At 41.9% G+C, this 12,457-nt stretch overlaps 1 protein-coding gene across 1 annotated transcript in view; it reads right to left on the reverse strand.

Annotated features, from left to right (window-relative positions):
* Positions 1–12,457, reverse strand: part of tanc2a (tetratricopeptide repeat, ankyrin repeat and coiled-coil containing 2a) — a 67,757-nt gene that overhangs the window by 54,826 nt on the left and 474 nt on the right. The gene's annotated exons all lie outside the window — the stretch shown is intronic.

The following is a 12,457-nucleotide window of genomic DNA, read 5'->3' on the forward strand; positions in this document are numbered from 1 at the left end:
TGAGAATATTTTCATGATGTTCTCCTTAAGCTGCAGGCTGTACCTTGAAAAGCATCTCTAAATTCAGTCAGTAACGCCTCATAGAACGTGGAACCAAACTTATTCCCTTATTCTCCCAGGTCAGCAGACACATTCAGGTCCAATATCTGCTAATATCTACTTTTGACTCTTTGACTCCATCAGTGGAAATTGTTGTGTTGGCCAAATCTCACTGCACACCTGACATCAGAAAAATGTGTCGAACCAACCAGAGGGATGTGATTCAACGCGAAACTGTTGGCCATCAAAAGCTGCATATGTGGGTGGGTGTCTCTAATCCGCCGATCCAGAGTTTGTTAATTTGGACCTCTAAGCGGTGGAGCAATAACTGGCATGAGGCTGATGCCACAGGGAAAATGATTTTTGCTGTGGGGATCCAAATTCTTGGTTTTTTTGACACCACCACAGAGAATACAATGGCCACTGCCTTTTCCCGCCCTTCCTCCTGTGGGGTTGTTTGCAGTTATCTGAAGACACCAATCAGCTGTCAGACCTGGCAGGACGTCTCTCCTTCATCCTCTCAGTCTCCTCAGACATCAGCGTGTCACTCGTCTCGCTGACATCTTGAGTGCTTGTGCTCACTGATAATGCTTATTCATGTCAGTGATGAAAGCCCAGTTTAGACACTGATGTGGTCAGCTGATGTTTTCTATAATTACACTGACAGCACGTCTCACGGCTCCCTGGAGCCACAGAGATGTTAAATAACGGTTCATATTTACATCCATGCCCTGATCTAGAGTGTGCAGCGTCTCTGCAGTATCAACAGGGAACATAGTAATATAACAACACATTTATAAAATGTGAAACTGTTTCAGTGAGGACAAACCAGAACAGATTATTCTTACCCAGTGTGTTATTTAGCTGTTATACCCACTGAAATGTAACTGCTGTAAGTACTTGTGAATCCAAGAATATTTATGTCACGGCGAGTGAGAGGAGCCGTGTGGAGGAAATGAAGGAGGATCCAAACGCAGGCAGTAGTGGAGAAGTGAGGGTGGTTTATTGAGCACAAAATAAGGACAAACAGCAAATGGAGCTCGAACTAAACTATACTGGGAAACAACTAAACTATAGCGCAGAAACCAGAACATGAACATGAAGCAGGGCGAGCAGAGGCAGACGATGGTAGACAGCAGGGTGAACACACGAGCGAGACACGGTGGTTACACAGACGGACCAGCAACTACAATGACGGAGGACACGACTTAAATACACACAGAGAAACACGGGAATTACACACAGGTGGTGGACACAGCTGGGAACAATCAGTAAGACTGAGACAGAGGTAAAACTGAACACACTCACATGAGACGCAGACCTTCACAATAAAACATCACACGCAGGCTCGACATCGAGAGACAGACAGGAAATGACATATGAAACCAAGCAAAAAACAAGGAGCAAGAGTCCACGAAAAGTTCAGGGGACCGACCGTGCACACGGCAACGGCGGCAACGGGCAAACAGTTCTGGAGGCCGACCGTGCATACGGCAACGGCGGCCACTGAGCAGGTCTGGAGGTCGTCCGCGATGCCAGCGGCAGCGACAAACCCTTTCCGGAGGCCGTCCCCGAAGGCCATGATGCCAACTTAGAGGCCTGGAAGACGGCCGGCAGAGGCGAGGCGGAACGGGTCGAGCTGGCTCTGACGGCGGTGTGGCAACCGCAGGACCAGACGAGGCTGGACTAGGGGTGGATGAAGACACCGAGGCCGGACCAGGCGTGGATGAAGGGACGGCTGCGGAACCCGACGGCAGCGGGACGGCAGCAGGTGATGATGTAAAAGTCGCGGGGGACGATTCAGCAGGTGACGGCTGAACCAATTTCCCCGGACCATCAGCAGGTGTGAGGATGTGCTGGCTGGGTCCTCCAGGACTCTCAGCTAACGAGGCGTGGTGCTGGGTGGGCTCCTCGGACCCTCCAGCAGACGTGGCTTGAGGCTGGACGGGCTCCTTGGGCCCTCCAGCAGACGTGGCTTGAGGCTGGATGGGCTCCTCGGGCCCTCCAGCTGAGATTGACGGCTGAATGGGTCCCTCTGATCCTCCCACAGAGGACGGGGGCAGAGGGGCGGACTCACTGGAGCTCTCAGCAGGGGATGACGGCTGAGACTGCTCAGCAAAGTCCTCCAATGAAGCTGCTGGTGCTGGCATCTCGACCTCTAGGGGTCCAGAGCTGGCCGGTGACTGGCACCCAGCCTCTGGGGAGGCCCTAGAGGGAGCAACTGTCTCTGAGATGGCCAGCTTAAATGAACCAGCAAAAGTTTGTGTGAACAAAACCAACCAACCCGAAACCTAAACAAAACTATAAAAAAAACTCCCAGCCTCTGGGGAGGCCCTAGAGGGAGCAACTGTCTCTGAGATGGCCAGCTTAAATGAACCAGCAAAAGTTTGTGTGGAGTGTGTTCCCTGCTTGTAATGAGGCTGTGAGGATAATGGCTGGGTAAATGAGTGGGCAGACAGCTGAACCGGTGGCAACAGAGCTATAGGCAGCGAAGCGGTTACAGACTGACCTGCCAGTAGTGGGGATGGTTGAGGTGGAGGTGTAATGAATTGTGGAGTGTCTGACTGAACTGAGGGCAGCTGAGCTGCTGACTGAACTGATAGCTGCACTGCAGACCCAACGTTAACCACTGTCGGCCGATTTGACACCCTGAAGTCCAGCTGCGGGGCGCTGCGCCGGTGACGCGAACGTCGCTTCCTCCCTGCCGACTGCTCCGGCGGGCCGGGCAAAACCTCCAGCGGGCTGGGCTGGGTTGGGAAGCGGTAGCGGCTGGTAAGTTACAATATTTCTGCTAAGTTCTGGTATGCTATTGTATTTCTGCCAAGTATTATGTTTCCTCTAAGATATTGCAGTTCTGCTAAGTTATTCCATTTTAGCAAAGTTCCTTTGCTTCTGCAAAGTTTTTACAATTTCTGCAACTTTTCAGCTTTTTCAGCTAGTTTTTGCATTATATATATATATAACAATTCTGTAACTGTAACTTCGGTCGTTGCTGTGCTTTTTTTGGAAATCGAATTTCCCAGAGGAACCCACCCGAGGGATTAATAAAGTTCTATCTTATCTTATCTCTTATCTTACATGTCACGCAGATGCTGCAGATTTGTCAGCATGCACGCCTATGATGCCAATCTCCCACCACCACAACACACCAAAGCTGCTCTATTGGATGTAGACCTGGTGACTGTGGAGTGAACTCACTGTAAAGTTCAAGAAACCAGTTTGGAATGATTTCAGCTTTTGTGACATGGTGCATTATCGTGGTCAAATCAGCCATTGGAAGACGGGAACACTCTGGTCTTATGGGAATGAAAAATACTCAGGTAGGCTGCTGCGATTAAATACCGCTCAAATACTAACGGGCCCAAATGTGCCACTAAAACATCATCCACATCAGCTCAAAGCAATCTGCCAATTCTTATTAAACCTCTAACATTAACATCACATTGTTGTCAGTCACTGTTTTCTCTGTAAACCTTAGAAATGGGAGTGTAGGGAAATCCCAGTCGATCAGCACTTTCTGATGGGCAGGTCAGCTGCTCAGCCCAACTGACACCAAAAACCATGCCACGTTCACAATCACGTCAATCATCTTTCTTTCACATTCAAAATGGTTACCTGCCTAAATGCAGTTGCTTTCTGCCATGTGATTGGCTGATTAGATAGTTGCATTCACGAACAGATGAAATGTGCGCCTGAAAAAGCTGGTGCTATGCATACTGCTGTAGAGCACAGCTACCTGTTGATGCCAAACAAACACCCTAAAACCCTAAAGTGTTACATATTATTATCCCACCCATCTATCATCCATGTAATGGTGCGTTCACACCAGTGTAAAGAAAAATTTTGCCCTCCGTTACTTGTATTGTTGTCAGTTAACAAACTCACATACATTCATGTCTAACAGCTTACAGAACGAAGACTATAACTGATAGTTGGAATCAAGTAATATGAACATATTTTAATAACTTACTATTAAGTAGTGTCGCTTGTTTTTGGTTTTACTTTATTTTGCGCTATCAAATATTTAAGTTTAACATTGAGTAGTTATGTTCTTTATTGTGCTACCACATTTATACATGGAAATATGTTAGCTAGCATATTTCCATATGAGCTATATACCATCATGCTACCAGATGTAAGGACAGAAATACCTTGGTGCCGTTATACTAGCACACTTTGGTACAAAAATCTTTGCTACTGTCAAGCAAGCACATTTAGGGCCAGAAATACACTGACACAAAGCACATGAACAGACAGCACAGATAAAAGACTCAATTACTGCCCGATACACTTTTTAAGTATAACCAGGGTGACCATATTGATGACATTTACAAGCACTAAATAAAGTGTGTGCCTTTAGCTACATGTGGCTGATGGTCTGGATTTACTTTAGATAACTGCACATTTTCTGTCTAACCACATTTGTGCTCAGAGAGAGCTACAGTGGTACTATGGATGAATACAGTAAAGTAGTAAATCAAGAATTCAATTTATGGCTGCTTTAAACAAAACAAGAACAACTAATTACTCAGCTAAAATGCCTTTATTTGAAATGTAGTGAATAGGTCTTTATTTAAACTGTACTTGTATTGTAGATAACCCTTTATTTCTGTTTGTCTCTACATCATAAGTTGAATCTGTCATATTTTATCATAAAGACTCTTGACTCTTTGCACATATAGTACAAAGAATTCCTTCATTGCCAAATTTATTTTGTTAAATTTACTTTACAGCATTATGCTGTTGACATGGTGGAGAGCAGTTTTTTTTTCTTTTATAGAGACTAGAGAGACCGCTAGAGAGATTGTTTCTCTGTGTAACTTTTCCCGTTGTCATAAACCAGAGAGCCACTACTGAGGATCGTTGCTGACCCACTGCACTCTTGGTGTCGCAGCTTTGCTAATCTAAAAGGAAGGTAACTAAAACACAGTGATTCTGCATCATAGTTTCCAAAAGTCTCAGTCTCTGTCATGCCAGATTTTCAAAGTAAAACTGGGTCAAAGGCATTTTCAAAGTTTTATGGATCCAGTGTGGATCCTGGTTTAAACAACAGAGTCATTATTTACCCTGCAGTTCTCAGGCAGGGTTGACATAGCATGCAAATTTAATTCAAATCGCCCCACCTCTGCTCTACTTGTTCCAAGACAAACTTTGGGCATGTTTTTCCAGCAGCTCTGTGGGGAGTCTAAAATAACCCAAGGTGTACTGGGAGATGTAGTCCTACTCGCCTCCCTGTTAGGTTATCTTGGGTGTTGCACCGATAGCCCCCCAACACCACAGAGAGATTTCCCTTTTTATCAACCACCCAAAGAGTGTCTGATTATATAAGCAGAGGAAATCACCAGTGATATTCACACCACACACTCAAACACAACTTCAAACACACTGAACCTAGAGCACACAGGTTTGTTTGACTAGCTTTAGTTGTGTATCTATAGGTGTGTCTGTTATTAGCAATAGCTGAGTGCAGATGGTCTTGCATTAGACTGAATCCACTTGTACATGCACACACACATGCACTGTGCCAGACTCTTATCTCTCTTCCCCAGAGAGGCCAATCCTGACTTCCTGCAATCACTCAGGACTCACTTGGCTTGCCCACATACAGTACAGGAAGGGAATGAGAGTGTGTGTGTGCGTGTGTGGCCCCCAAAACAGCTTCCTGCAGATAAACAAACAAAGGCCTAAGTGATATGCTCACCTTTTACCCTTTCCTCATGGTGTAAACACTTCATCACTTTTCCACTCTTTGAAGTAATTTAAAGCTTCACAAGACAACTTCACACCACTGCCCTCCCACAGTGGGGTGAAAAGTGATTTAGAAAAAAACAAGAGGTCTCATGTACAGACACAACATATAACTGTTCTGTAAGAAATAACTAAAAATCGGCCAACCATTTTGACCAAACAAATCTACTGTAATTAAGCTCCACTAAGCCAGACTGTCTAGCTCCAGCAGTCTTTCTGGGGACACTGGTCAGTCCAAGGGGGCAAAGTAAACAGACAGAGAAAGCAGCATGCTAATAATGCTATGAAATACTATTCATTTCATAAGAGCATTTAGTTTAGACTTTAATCAGCATTTTGCATAAAAATGCTGATTTAGTGATAAAGTGATAAAGTCACATACTGTACTAATTGAGTCTTGTTTACTTCTTAAGTTACCAGGATAATGTTCGCTATTGCTAATGGCTGTTGCTCTGCTCTCCAAACATTCAAAGATTCATCTTGTGTGATTTTTGTAAAAGTACATAAAATATTTATTTTCTGCTAGCATTAGTCATTTCTCTCTTGATGCATACTCAATGATATGAGCATGATAGTAAGTAAATCCCCCAAAATAGATCTGTTCATCTGAACAGAATCAGTTTTTGGGGGCATTAGTTCTGTCTTTCACTAGAATAGATAGTACTTGAAATGTATGTACAGTAGTGGTAGCAGAGGCTTTCTTAAATAAATTAGGTGAGCCTACTTTGTGACACTAAAAACAGAGCAGTAACCATCAGTTTCTTCAGGGAGTATCTGATGTCATGGATGAAGTCTAACTCCCCCATCTTGGATTGCAGCTGGTACTGGTGGTCCTTGCACTGCTTTGAAGCTTCCTGGAGCTTGGCTGAGTACATCAACCAGTACTCCACTGCTACAGTCTCTGGTTAGTGGTCTTCAAGCTTACAGTGAATCTTCAGAGCACCACTTCTGCTACAGCTGCTACGGAAACAGGAGGAAGCTAGCAGCCACTTAACTTTCAAAAATATGAGTGAGGGGATTTTCCATGACCAATGGGTATGAAAGTTCGGCCCTATAGACTCCAATGTTATAATGTTCCACTTTACAGCATTGTGGCTGATACAAGAAATGTTTTTGCTAATCCAAAGATTAGCAAAACATTTCTTGAGTGTCTGTCTCTACTATTTAAAGTCGCTGAACTGAACTGAGCATTTTTAATTCCTTACCTGATTAATATTCTACCCTGCTGTCTGGTACATGCCATCTAAGAAAGTTTTATTATGCTATTCAATATTTTATTAGTCTGTTACTTAGCTGATATGTACATCTGTCTATTATACCTATACAGTTTATAGATACAGCTTGCTAGCCAAGCTAGTTTTTTTAAGTGGTCTTAAGTAAAAGTCCTGCAGGCTTTCTGAAAGTCTGTCAAAGTTTTTCTTTAGACACTGACTGGTGGTTCATTTTCAGCTTTTCTCATTTTCAGTACAGTCCTTTTTCCTGAACATTTTCAGGGGAATGATTTAACTGACCAATAAATCACTGCAGCACATAAAGGGCACCTAACTCAAGGGACAAACTAGTGTTGTGTTTACATGTAACAGGTAACTTAGCAAAGAATCAGTTTTAAAAGGTTTCGATCCCGTGTCTGTATCCTGCATCTTTGTTTCAGCAACAGAGCTTTATTATGTTGTTTTAAATGTATTTTTGTTGTTCTGGTCTGTGTGCGACTCCACACATGATGTTTCTGTTTCTGCTCCTGTTTCTATTTTTATTGCACTGAGCATATAAATGGCACAAAAATTAACCATGAGAATAATAAAGTTCTTGTGTGTGTATGTATATAATTTGCTCCCATTTGTGGAACCTACAAGAAAATATCAACAATAACACAGTTTGACAGGTATACAATTGTATTTTTTCACCAATAAAGTGATTCCCAAAGGTCTCTAAGAAGAAAATCTGTCATATCTTAGCATGCTTTACAGTGCATCCTTAAAAATTTTAGGTAAACTGGACAAAAGATCAAACACTATCTACAAGAGATAAACAATATCTGAAAGTCAAGTCCTTAAGAAATAAGAAACTATCCAGCAACGACCTGACGAAGGACCTAAGAGATGCATTTGCTCAATACTGTCTGCAGAAGTCTCAGCTAATGCAGTCAAAACACATCAGTCATGGCCTCCCTACAGCCCAGACCTCAACATTATTGAAGCAGGGTGGGATCAACTTGGCATAGAACAGAACAAAAAGCAGCCAACATCCAACGAAGCAACCTAGTATCAAGGCAAAATGTGACACGCATGCAGAAATTGCATTACCAGCAGGGGGAGATAATATACGCCAAGCCACAAAGTCGGTAGTGAGCAAGTAGTGACTCGGTTACTGTACATGGATGTTTTTCAACTTGTTTTGGTGGTAATAATAATAAACCTCTCCTAATCAGGTGTTTCTGATATTTAGTCCACTCCTTGACATAGTATAGCCATCACATTACTGCTGAATTTCATCTGACTAATAAATAACTGAACAACTGGAAACATCATTGCAAACACCACACAGAGGGCTGCATTTCATGTAAATGGACTGCATCATTGGAAGCATCCTGATAGGGTGCATCACTCTACTTTATGACAACTGGGCCGCTTTGGATGGCGAGCTGCTGAAGGACGGAAGAGAAAAATATTGGCATCCCTCGCTCCATGAGAGGTGCATTAGTCACGCCAATATGAAAAGCTCAAAAGATCATCAAGGACACAGGTCAGGTGGTCCACACTCACTCTGTGGAAAATGATGGTGGGGCATTAAATCACAAGATGCCCATTTCCAAGAGAGTTTCTTCCCACAGGGAGTCAGAGTGGTGGGGTACGCTCACATACAAGCACTTACACTCTGGATTCCCTTCTATCAGTCATCATAGCATTTTGTGAGAAATATATCACTGATTACACTGCGCTGAGCTCAAAAATAGAATTAATCAGGCAGATAGGTTTGGGAGAACGGGTTTTATTTGCTGGGTGAATTTGGAATTCATGTTGAACTTGCGAAGAGTGTTTAAAAAAAAATCCTAATAAAATTACATTGCTGGGGCACTTCAGTTTGTATTCCTTTAATTGGCACTAGTGAGGCCACGCAAGTGATCTAATTAAACTAATGACTGACATGGTGGGGAGGGGGAGGCTTTTAATCAGAGCGCCGTTAAACCCAGACTACGAAGTACAGGGTTAGGCAGATTAATGCAGGATTATGCCCATCTGCACTCCCACTGTCTAGGAACAGAAGCCAGCAAAAGGCTGGGAGTGCGCAATACATGACAAACAACTCCATCACAGAGACGTTTAACTGCATCCTGAAAAAATAAAGTTTGGTGAAAAATAGACCATCTCAGCTTCAATTCTATCCATCGCGCCTCAGCAGCTGTTGCCTACCAGCTTTAACATAGGGAGGAATCCAACAGAGTTTATTGGATAAAGATTAGAGTCCTGAATACTGACAAAAAAAGAGGAAGGTTACATTACTTTGCACAACTCTGTAGCTGAAATTATATTAGGGACGATTTAAGTTTTAGGTCATTCAAGCTAATGCTTAATTTCAGTCCATTACAGATATTTCTTGTGTGAAAAGAGGTTTTTATTTGATTTGTTTTACATATCAGGGCGTAAAAGGGAAGATTCTTGATGGCTTAAATTCTTTAAATATTTTAAGCAAATCAACTTATGCTCTGCTCGAGTATGGAAGTGGAATAGATTCACAAATTACTACCCTCATTCAGCAATTCTGACTTGCAACCTCATATTTGCTGAATGCTGAGGTCTGGACGGTACTTTGGATAAAAGGTTATAATATGAAATGTGACTTTTTATACTCTGCAGACTTCTGTATTCCCACACTCTGACAATAGTTTCTATGTGTGACTTTTGAACACTTTTTTAGGGAGTACTGCATGAATCATCAGAGATATCATGAGAGAATCTATGAGAGAATTCTGATGGTGGTGAAATCAAATTTGACTGGTGCAGTTTTCCTTTTTTGTTACCACTGAAACGTTACGTTAACTTACCAGTAAGTCTCAGTAAGCTGTTGAAATTTTGTTGATATTTTCTTTGACTCCAGGAAAAAACGACACCATTATTCTCAATAAAGAACCAGTTTCTTTTCTTACAGCTCCTCATCATATCATCTTTGATCATTTAGCCACAGTGACAGAACTAGGACTATACCTTAATATTCTTTAACTGTCAGGGAGTCAGCTGCCAGGACCTTAAATTTTTGCTGTTGATTACAACACTTTGCAATCAAAAAATACAATTTCTGCTGTTTTCCAAAAAGCCACTGATACGACCAAATTCAACAATAATCAGTTAAAACAGTTCAACAGTTTTGTCACAAAATACAAATAATTTTTTTCCACATTTGGTCCATTTGTGAACAGCAGTAAACAGCTTCCAATCATCTTCTTCATACTCACGATGTGCCCAAAAGTAATCGTGGATTTCAAAGAATGGAATAAGATCTTTCTCATGACGCCACAAAATTTGCTCCCAGACGCCAGGACGTTTTTCCTCACAGAGCCTAGACCCAAGAAACTCAGCCATTTAGATTTAGTGGATCCAAATCTTGTGCTACGCCATTTAACTCCCGCTGACTTAGCATTGAACTCTCAGCTGGGGGCACAGCCATAACAGGGGGGACATGAGCTACTAGAAGATGAATCTTCAAAGTCCTCATCACTAGAATGTTGCACATCTGGAGACAAAACATGATCCTATCAACTGTGCCAGTAAAAATGGGAGGTGGCATTTCATCTGAATGTGGTACAGGTCTCTTTGCTGATGGGAGGTTAGATTAACCTTCCATAACCTACCTTATGTGGTCTGATAGATGATTTAGTTTGAGAACTGTATCCAGAAATATTGACTAAACAAAAGTCACCAAAGTGACTCTGTGGCTCCGTCCATACTACTGGAATACCAAAAGCCAAGCTGTTTCTTGGATTGGGCTTGTGGGCATCCTGGTTTTCTGTAGCTCAAGAAGTAGAGCAGGTCATCTACTAAGGTTGGTGGTTTGATCCCTGGCTGCTCTGGATGCCTCTGGATGTATTCGAGTGAGTGTTAAGTAGAAAAGCACTTAGGCATAGAGAAAGGTACTTATATGAAGGAGGCATGTTGTAAAAAGTGCTATATAAGCACCAGCTCATTTTATCATTCTCTTTTCCTTAGTCCATTTTTGCAGCTTTTCAACAAACTATCCTATCAAACTGAAAAGGATACCCATTTTCATACCAAAAGAAGCAAAATATTTTTTTTTCACAAAGCGCTTATGTTTTGTTGTTATTTGGATGAGGTTGTGCAGATATGATCCAATATGATGCAGGCTGGTGTGTTCAGTGATGCCCCAGATCCTTCCAGAAGGCCTTTGGCCACTGGCATCAGCACCAGCATTTGGCCATGTATTACACCGCTAATAGTTAGCTATAACTGCCACTAATACAAGACACATTATAAGACATGTCTTCGAAAGACTCCTGAATTTACATATATGTGAGAATTTCATAAGAACAAAGACGGTGGGACCTTCCAGAGAAGAAAAAGGATTTCTTAAGAATGGTGATTTGACTGGTGTTGGATAATACTGTTACTGCTTTATTCTAGTGACCACTGAAATGCAAGTTAGTGTACAAAATGCCTCAGATTAACTGCTCATAAGATGTGTTACCAAGATGGCTTCCAAGTGCTGAGATATGCTTCTAGAAGAATGTCGATATTGGTACACTGCCATCAATAAATGTCAACTCATATAGGTGTCAGTAAGGTATAAATTGAAAGTAAGACAAATATCTGGAGGGTGCATTCTCTACACCCCTAGTAATTAGGTGTAATTTGTACCTATACTAATTAATTTCAACCTGTAACATGTTAGCTAAATAACAACACACACAGACAAACAGATCTGATTTAGCCATTCCAGCCAACAGAGACATCACAATAATGTAGCATGTACATAGTGTGGGAGATAATCCACTCATTTCCAAACAAAGGATTTGTGTTTCCTTCGAACACAACTGTAAACCACCAGCTGGCTCCATCACACATCCGGCCCAGCAGTGGAGGCAGGGGAAACTAAAATGTGACCAAAATGTGTGAGAAAAACAAGACCACACCAGGGCGGGAAAAGTAAAACCCGTGTCACACATGTACATGCACACAGTTCCTGGTGAGGGTCATCTTTTCCAGTCTGTCACGATGCTCCCTTCACTGTCTCTGCTGTTATTTTCTCCTTTTTATCTTCAACTGCTTTTTTTTTATATCTCAGTACAGCCACAGTCTCCCGCTGTTATTGTTGCTTTGTATTTTACACGTGATGTTCAAATGTGTGTCAGCTATACCTTACATTAACAGCAATGATTCTAATATGATTCAGAGAATATGAGAATGTGCTCATGTGGTCTTCAAGCATAATTTTATAGTGATGTTTTTTGCTGTCAACACAATATTTCTGCAGTGACTAAGAGCTGCCGTGCTGAGTTCAGCATTAATATAGGACCACATTTTTTACAAGCACCAACAATACAATGATTATTAAATAAAAACACAAACACGGGGTAACAATAATACTAAACATGGACCTTTTAAGATTAATATACATTAATATATATATATATATATATACATATATATATATATATATA

The sequence above is a fragment of the Haplochromis burtoni genome, unplaced genomic scaffold (genome assembly GCF_018398535.1).
Source record: "Haplochromis burtoni strain Fernald_Lab_line unplaced genomic scaffold, NCSU_Asbu1 Contig_453, whole genome shotgun sequence".
NCBI classification, from domain to species: Eukaryota; Metazoa; Chordata; class Actinopteri; order Cichliformes; family Cichlidae; genus Haplochromis; species Haplochromis burtoni.